Source organism: Pelophylax lessonae, assembly GCF_965119305.1.
Source record: "Pelophylax lessonae genome assembly, chromosome: 3".
NCBI classification, from domain to species: domain Eukaryota; kingdom Metazoa; phylum Chordata; class Amphibia; order Anura; family Ranidae; genus Pelophylax; species Pelophylax lessonae.
In genome coordinates, this window is record NC_138770.1 from 539,214,557 (window position 1) to 539,222,455 (window position 7,899).

Genomic DNA, 7,899 nt, shown 5'->3' on the forward strand with positions numbered 1-7,899 from the left:
ATGCAACAATATTGCCTAGTTTGCTGAGTGAAATCTGGTACACACTGCGCCAAACTCACTGGCCAATTTTTTGAACTTGTGTGCTACACCAATGCTCCCCTCCAATGCCACATATTGAAGTGGGGTGTTCTCTGAGTAAGCTTTTTCAAGTGTATTTGTGTCATGCAACAATATTGCCTAGTTTGCTGAGTGAAGTCTGGTACACACAGCGCCAAACTCACTGGCCAATTTTTTGAACTGGTGTGCTACACCAATGCCACATATTGAAGTGGGGTGTTATTTAACAGTATAATTTTCTAAGAGTGTATTTTAGTCCTGCAAACATTTGGCCTCTTTTGCTGTGTTAACTCTGCTACACACAATGACAACAGTTACTGGCCAATTATTTGTAGAACTGGTGTAATAAACCTGTGCCCCCCCCCCCCAATGCCACATATTGAATTGAGGTGTTATTTAACAGTATACTTTTCTAAGATTGTATTTTAGTCCTGCAAACATTTGGCCTCTTTTGCTGTGTTAACTCTCCTACAAACAGGAGACAACAGTTACTGCCCAATTATTTGTAGAACTGGCGGACTGACGGACCGGCAGATAGGGAGGAGAGGCAGGTAGAACTTGCATTGCAGAAGAGGTAGAAAGCAGACTGCAAATGTATCAGGAAAGAGGCTATCAATCATGTACAGTCACATCTGGCGCTTCCAGGACGCCGGCACATGGCTCCACAGTGTGGGCTTTTATTAATGTGTCCGTTGCTGACACCAGTGTTGCCATCTGCAGCCTTTGCAGTCAACGCATAAGTCACGGTAAGCCCAACAGTCACCTAGGGACAACCGCCTTAAGAAGGCACCTGAGATCCCATCACCAAGCCCAGTGGGAGTCAGAACCCACAAAGCCACACTCCATGCTCTCACCGTCCAGCCTCTTCTCCTTCTCCTTCTCCGTCTCCTGTCTCCTCACAGTTGTCCAACACTCCACCTTCCATGATGCCGTTGTCACGTTTTTCTGGAAAAAGGCAGGCTTCTGTTGGAGCGTAAAAAAGGTGTCAGTTCAACCCATGTGAGCTCATGTTTGCGGCCTAAACAGCCCGCCACCAACTTGTGTATACTGTGAACGCTTACTGTACCTCTAGCCATCATATACAATGTTCTTTGCTGTCAGTTCAATCCATGTGAGCTCATGTTTGCGGCCTAAACAGCCCGCCACCAACTTGTGTATACTGTGAATGCCTACTGTACCTCTAGCAATCATATACTACGTTCTTTACTGTCAGTTCAACCCATGTGAGATCATGTTTTCGGCCTAAACAGCCCGCCACCAACTTGTGTATACTGTGAACAGGCAAAAAATTTGGGGGAGCATACCAATGTATTTCCAAAGCTGCTGCAGCTATGAACCAAAAAACATGTATATTAAAAAAGAATAGCGCGCAAATGCAAAAGAAATTACTACCAAATCTGAAGAGAGTCCATAAATAAAAATGGGGGTTTGGTCCCACCATATGGCCATATCGTGCTCAAGCCCACTACTGCGTCAAAGTACCCCATTATCAGTGGGTCCTACACTATCCATGAAAAAAGAGATGAATCCAGCCTTTCTAACCCTTGGAGATAATACTCCTTGCTGGGAAAAATGTGCAAATGCACTACAGGGGACTCCTCCTATATCCACTTGATGGTGGACACTGATTGAGTACAGGTGTATGTGGGGGGTGGGGAGGGCTGCTCAACCTCGATAGTCTGGTCAGACCGAATACATAATAAACAGGCAAAAAATTTGGGGGAGCATACCCATGTATTTCCAAAGCTGCTGCAGCTATGAACCAAAAGACATGTATATTAAAAAAGAATAGCGCGCAAATGCAAAAGAAATTACTACCAAATCTGAAGAGAGTCCATAAATAAAAATGGGGGTTTGGTCCCACCATATGGCCATATCGTGCTCAAGCCCACTACTGCGTCAAAGTACCCCATTATCAGTGGGTCCTACACTATCCATTAAAAAAGAGATGAATCCAGCCTTTCTAACCCTTGGAGATAATACTCCTTGTTGGGAAAAATGTGCAAATGCACTACAGGGGACTCCTCCTATATCCACTTGATGGTGGACACTGATTGAGTACAGGTGTATGTGGGGGGTGGGGAGGGCTGCTCAACCTCGATAGTCTGGTCAGACCGAATACATAATAAACAGGCAAAAAATTTGGGGGAGCATACCCATGTATTTCCAAAGCTGCTGCAGCTATGAACCAAAAGACATGTATATTAAAAAAGAATAGCGCGCAAATGCAAAAGAAATTACTACCAAATCTGAAGAGAATCGAGGTTGAGCAGCCCTCCCCACCCCCCACATACACCTGTACTCAATCAGTGTCCACCATCAAGTGGATATAGGAGGAGTCCCCTGTAGTGCATTTGCACATTTTTCCCAGCAAGGAGTATTATCTCCAAGGGTTAGAAAGGCTGGATTCATCTCTTTTTTCATGGATAGTGTAGGACCCACTGATAATGGGGTACTTTGACGCAGTAGTGGGCTTGAGCACGATATGGCCATATGGTGGGACCAAACCCCCATTTTTATTTATGGACTCTCTTCAGATTTGGTAGTAATTTCTTTTGCATTTGCGCGCTATTCTTTTTTAATATACATGTCTTTTGGTTCATAGCTGCAGCAGCTTTGGAAATACATGGGTATGCTCCCCCAAATTTTTTGCCTGTTTATTATGTATTCGGTCTGACCAGACTATCGAGGTTGAGCAGCCCTCCCCACCCCCCACATACACCTGTACTCAATAAGTGTCCACCATCAAGTGGATATAGGAGGAGTCCCCTGTAGTGCATTTGCACATTTTTTCCAGCAAGGAGTATTATCTCCAAGGGTTAGAAAGGCTGGATTCATCTCTTTTTTCATGGATAGTGTAGGACCCACTGATAATGGGGTACTTTGACGCAGTAGTGGGCTTGAGCACGATATGGCCATATGGTGGGACCAAACCCCCATTTTTATTTATGGACTCTCTTCAGATTTGGTAGTAATTTCTTTTGCATTTGCGCGCTATTCTTTTTTAATATACATGTCTTTTGGTTCATAGCTGCAGCAGCTTTGGAAATACATGGGTATGCTCCCCCAAATTTTTTGCCTGTTTATTATGTATTCAGTCTGACCAGACTATCGAGGTTGAGCAGCCCTCCCCACCCCCCACATACACCTGTACTCAATCAGTGTCCACCATCAAGTGGATATAGGAGGAGTCCCCTGTAGTGCATTTGCACATTTTTCCCAGCAAGGAGTATTATCTCCAAGGGTTAGAAAGGCTGGATTCATCTCTTTTTTCATGGATAGTGTAGGACCCACTGATAATGGGGTACATTGACGCAGTAGTGGGCTTGAGCACGATATGGCCATATGGTGGGACCAAACCCCCATTTTTATTTATGGACTCTCTTCAGATTTTGTAGTAATTTCTTTTGCATTTGTATACTGTGAACGCCTACTGTACCTCTAGCAATCATATACTACGTTCTTTACTGTCAGTTCAACCCATGTGAACTCATGTTTGCGGCCTAAACAGCCCGCCACCAACTTATGTATACTGTGAACACCTACTGTACCTCTAGAAATCATATACTACGTTCTTTACTGTCAGTTCAACCCATATGAGCTCAGGTTTGCGGCCTAAACAGCCCGCCACCAACTTTTGTATACTGTGAACGCCTACTGTACCTCTAGCCATCATATACTACGTTCTTTGCTGTCAGTTCAACCCATGTGAGCTCATGTTTGCGGCCTAAACAGCCCGCCACCAACTTGTGTATACTGTGAATGCTTACTGTACCTCTAGCCATCATATACAACGTTCATTGCTGTCAGTTCAATCCATGTGAGCTCATGTTTGCGGCCTAAACAGGCCACCACCAACTTATGTATACTGTTAACGCCTACTGTACCTCTAGCCATCATATACTACGTTCTTTGCTGTCAGTTCAACCCATGTGAGCTCATGTTTGCGGCCTAAACAGCCCGCCTCCAACTTGTGTATACTGTGAACGCCTACTGTACCTCTAGCAATCATATACTACGTTCTTTACTGTCAGTTCAACCCATGTGAGCTCATGTTTGCGGCCTAAACAGCCCGCTAGCAACTTGTGTATACTGTGAACGCCTACTGTACCTCTAGCATTCATATACTACGTTCTTTACTGTCAGTTCAACCCATGTGAGCTCATGTTTGTGGCCTAAACAGCCCACTACCAACTTGTGTATACTGTGAACGCCTACTGTACCTCTAGCAATCATATACTACGTTCTTTACTGTCAGTTCAACCCATGTGAGCTCATGTTTGCGGCCTAAACAGCCCGCCACCAACTTGTGTATACTGTGAACGCCTACTGTACCTCTAGCAATCATATACTACGTTCTTTACTGTCAGTTCAACCCATGTGAGCTCATGTTTGCAGCCTAAACAGCCCACCATCAACTTATGTATACTGTGAACGTCTACTGTACCTCTAGCCATCAAAAACTAAGTTTTTTGCTGTCATCAAACCATGTGAGCTAATTTTTGGAGCCTATCTGAGTATACTTTTACAAGTGTATTTGTGTCCTGCAACAATATTGCCTCTTCTGCTGAGTTAAGTCTGGTACACAAAGTGCCAAACTCACTGGCCAATTTTTTGAACAACTGGTGTGATAAACCAGTGGCCCCCCAATACCACATATTGAAGTGGGGTGTTATCTGAGTATACTTTTACAAGTGTATTTGTGTCCTGCAACAATATTGCCTCTTCTGCTGAGTTAAGTCTGATACACACAGTGCCAAACTCACTGACCAATTTTTTGAACAACTGATGTGATAAACCAGTGGCCCCCAATACCACATATTGAAGTGGGGTGTTATCCGAGTATACTTTTACAAGTGTATTTGTGTCCTGCAACAATATTGCCTCTTCTGCTGAGTTAAGTCTGATACACACAGTGTCAAACTCACTGGCCAATTTTTTGAACAACTGGTGTGATAAACCAGTGGCCCCCCAATACCACATATTGAAGTGGGGTGTTATCTGAGTATACTTTTACAAGTGTATTGGTGTCCTGCAACAATATTGCCTCTTCTGCTGAGTTAAGTCTGATACACACAGTGCCAAACTCACTGGCCAATTTTTTGAACAACTGGTGTGATAAACCAGTGGCCCCCCAATACCACATATTGAAGTGGGGTGTTATCTGAGTATACTTTTACAAGTGTATTGGTGTCCTGCAACAATATTGCCTCTTCTGCTGAGTTAAGTCTGATACACACAGTGCCAAACTCACTGGCCAATTTTTGTTATTTAACAGTATACTTTTCTAAGATTGTATTTTAGTCCTGCAAAAATTTGGCATCTTTTGCTGTGTTAACTGTGCTACACACATTGACAACAGATACTGGCCAATTATTTGTAGAACTGGTGTGATAAACCTGTGGCCCCCCAATACCACAGATTGAAGCGGGGTGTTATCTACACAGACACATGGTCTAGCAAACACGGGCAGGGAAGGTATATCACTTTCACTGCCCACTGGGTGAACCTTCTGACGGCCGTTAAGCATGCAACCCGTGGCACCAGTGTAGATTTAGTTGTACCGCCACGGATTGCAAGCAGGCCTGCCTCTTCTTCTCCTCCTCCTCCATCCTCCCTCTCCTCCTCAGCTGACTCCTCCTCTTCCACTGCTACCGTCTCTTCTCCTGCGCCGCCCAAGATCCCCAGAACCTATTCCACATGCCAGGTGAGACGTTGCTTGCCATGCTGCGCTGTGTCTGTTGTGCCTGGAAGCCAAGAGCCACACTGGTCCTGCTCTCCTTTCAACTTTGCGTTCACAGGCAGATCAGTGGCTGACACCACTGAATTTGTCAGTTGGTAAAGTGGTGTGCGACAATGGTGCCAATCTGCTGAGCGCGCTGAAACAGGGCAAAATAACACACGTGCCATGCATGGCACACATCCTGAACTTGGTGGTGCAGCGATTCTTTGCCAAATACCCTGGGGTCCAGGCCGTCTTGCGGCAGGCCAGGGAAATCTCGGGCCATTTCCGAAGATCTTACACAGCCATGGCTCGCCTTGCTGAGATTCAGCGGCGACACAACCTGCCCCTCAGGCGTCTTATTTGTGCTCTGAGGAGTGATGAACCCCTGGACTACTTGGTGGGCAGGCTTGACCTCTGGCCAGAGCTTGCACAATTTGCAATGGAAGTGTCCTGTCCGAAAGGACGTTTAGCGCAGCAGGGGGGATCGTGACCGATAAGCGCACTCGCCTAGCTCATGACAGTGTAGACAACCTCACATTTATAAAAACGAATGAGGCATGGATCTCTGAGGAATTCAACACATGTGATCAGTAGACCAGGTTTCATCGAAATTCCTCCACCCACAACAATTCCTGGTCCTTGGCTTCGCTACATACAGCGGCATAAAAGGCATTTCCTGTCCATTGAATGGCAAATCTTTTGGGCCTTTCAGGGACGACAATTATTTTTTCTGTGAATGCCTAATGTACCTCCAGCCACCAAATACTAAGTTCTTTGCTGTCAGTTCAAACCATGTGAGCTAATTTTTGGAGCCTATACAGGCCGACACTTACGGTTCTGTGTACTGTGAACTCCTACCATACCTCTAGCCATTAAAAACTAAGTTTTTTGCTGTCAGTTCAAACCATGTGAGCTAATTTTTGGAGCCTATACAGGCCGACACTTACGGTTCTGTGTACTGTGAACGCCTACCGTACCTCTAGCCATCAAAAACTACGTTTTTTGCTGTCAGTTCAAACCATGTGAGCTAATTTTTGCAGCCTATACAGGCTGACACTTACTTCTGTATACTGTGTGAATGCCTAATGTACCTTCAGCCACAGAATACTACGTACTTAGCTGTCAGTTAAACCCATGTGGGCTATTTTTTGGTGCCTTTTATGGCCGACACTTACTTCTGTATCCTGTGAATGCCTAATGTATCTTCAGCCACAGAATACTACATTCTTAGCTGTCAGGTAAACCCATGTGGGCTATTTTTTGGTGCCTTTTATGGCGAACACTTACTTCTGTTACCTGTGAATGCCTAATGTACCTTCAGCCACAGAATACTACGTTCTTAGCTGTCAGGTAAACCCATGCGGGCTAATTTTTGAGGCCTGGAATGGCCGACACTTCTTTATCCTGTGAATGCCTAATTTTTCAGACTGGAAATGAAAAACAATGGATCTGTAAAGGTTCCGCCAAATTGTGGAATGGATGCGGACCCACAGATGTGTAAATGGACCCTATATGTATTAGACAATGTATTTACCGGCTGCTGTCAGTTCTGGCTGATTTATGAAAAAAATATATATATGTAAAAAAAAAAAAAAATGTAGGGCAACTTTTTCAATTGCAATACTTCTGTTATGACATAGTCCATGTGCTGGGACTATTTGTGCACAGCTAGTACGTCTTTTGTGGCTGCAAATATGACCTAAAGGTTTTTAACCACTTAAGCCCTGGAAGATTTTACCCCCTTACTGACCAGGGCCTATTTTGCGACTCGGCACTGCATGAGTTTATCGGACAATTGCGCGGTCGTGCGACGCTCTACCTAAACTAATTTGACGTCCTTTTTTTCCCACAAACAGAGCTTTCTTTTGGTGGTATTTGATCACCTGTACGATTTTTTGATCATGCGCTATAAACAAAAAAAGAGCGACAATTTTGCAAAAATAACAATATTTTTCACATTTTTTTATATGATATTCCCCCCCCCCCCAAAAAAATATAAAAATCTAATTTTTTTAACATTTTTGGCCAAATTGTTTTCTGCTCCATATTCTTGGTAAAAAAAAATCACAATAAACGTATTTTGATTGGTTTGCGCAAAAGTTATTGCGTTTACTAAC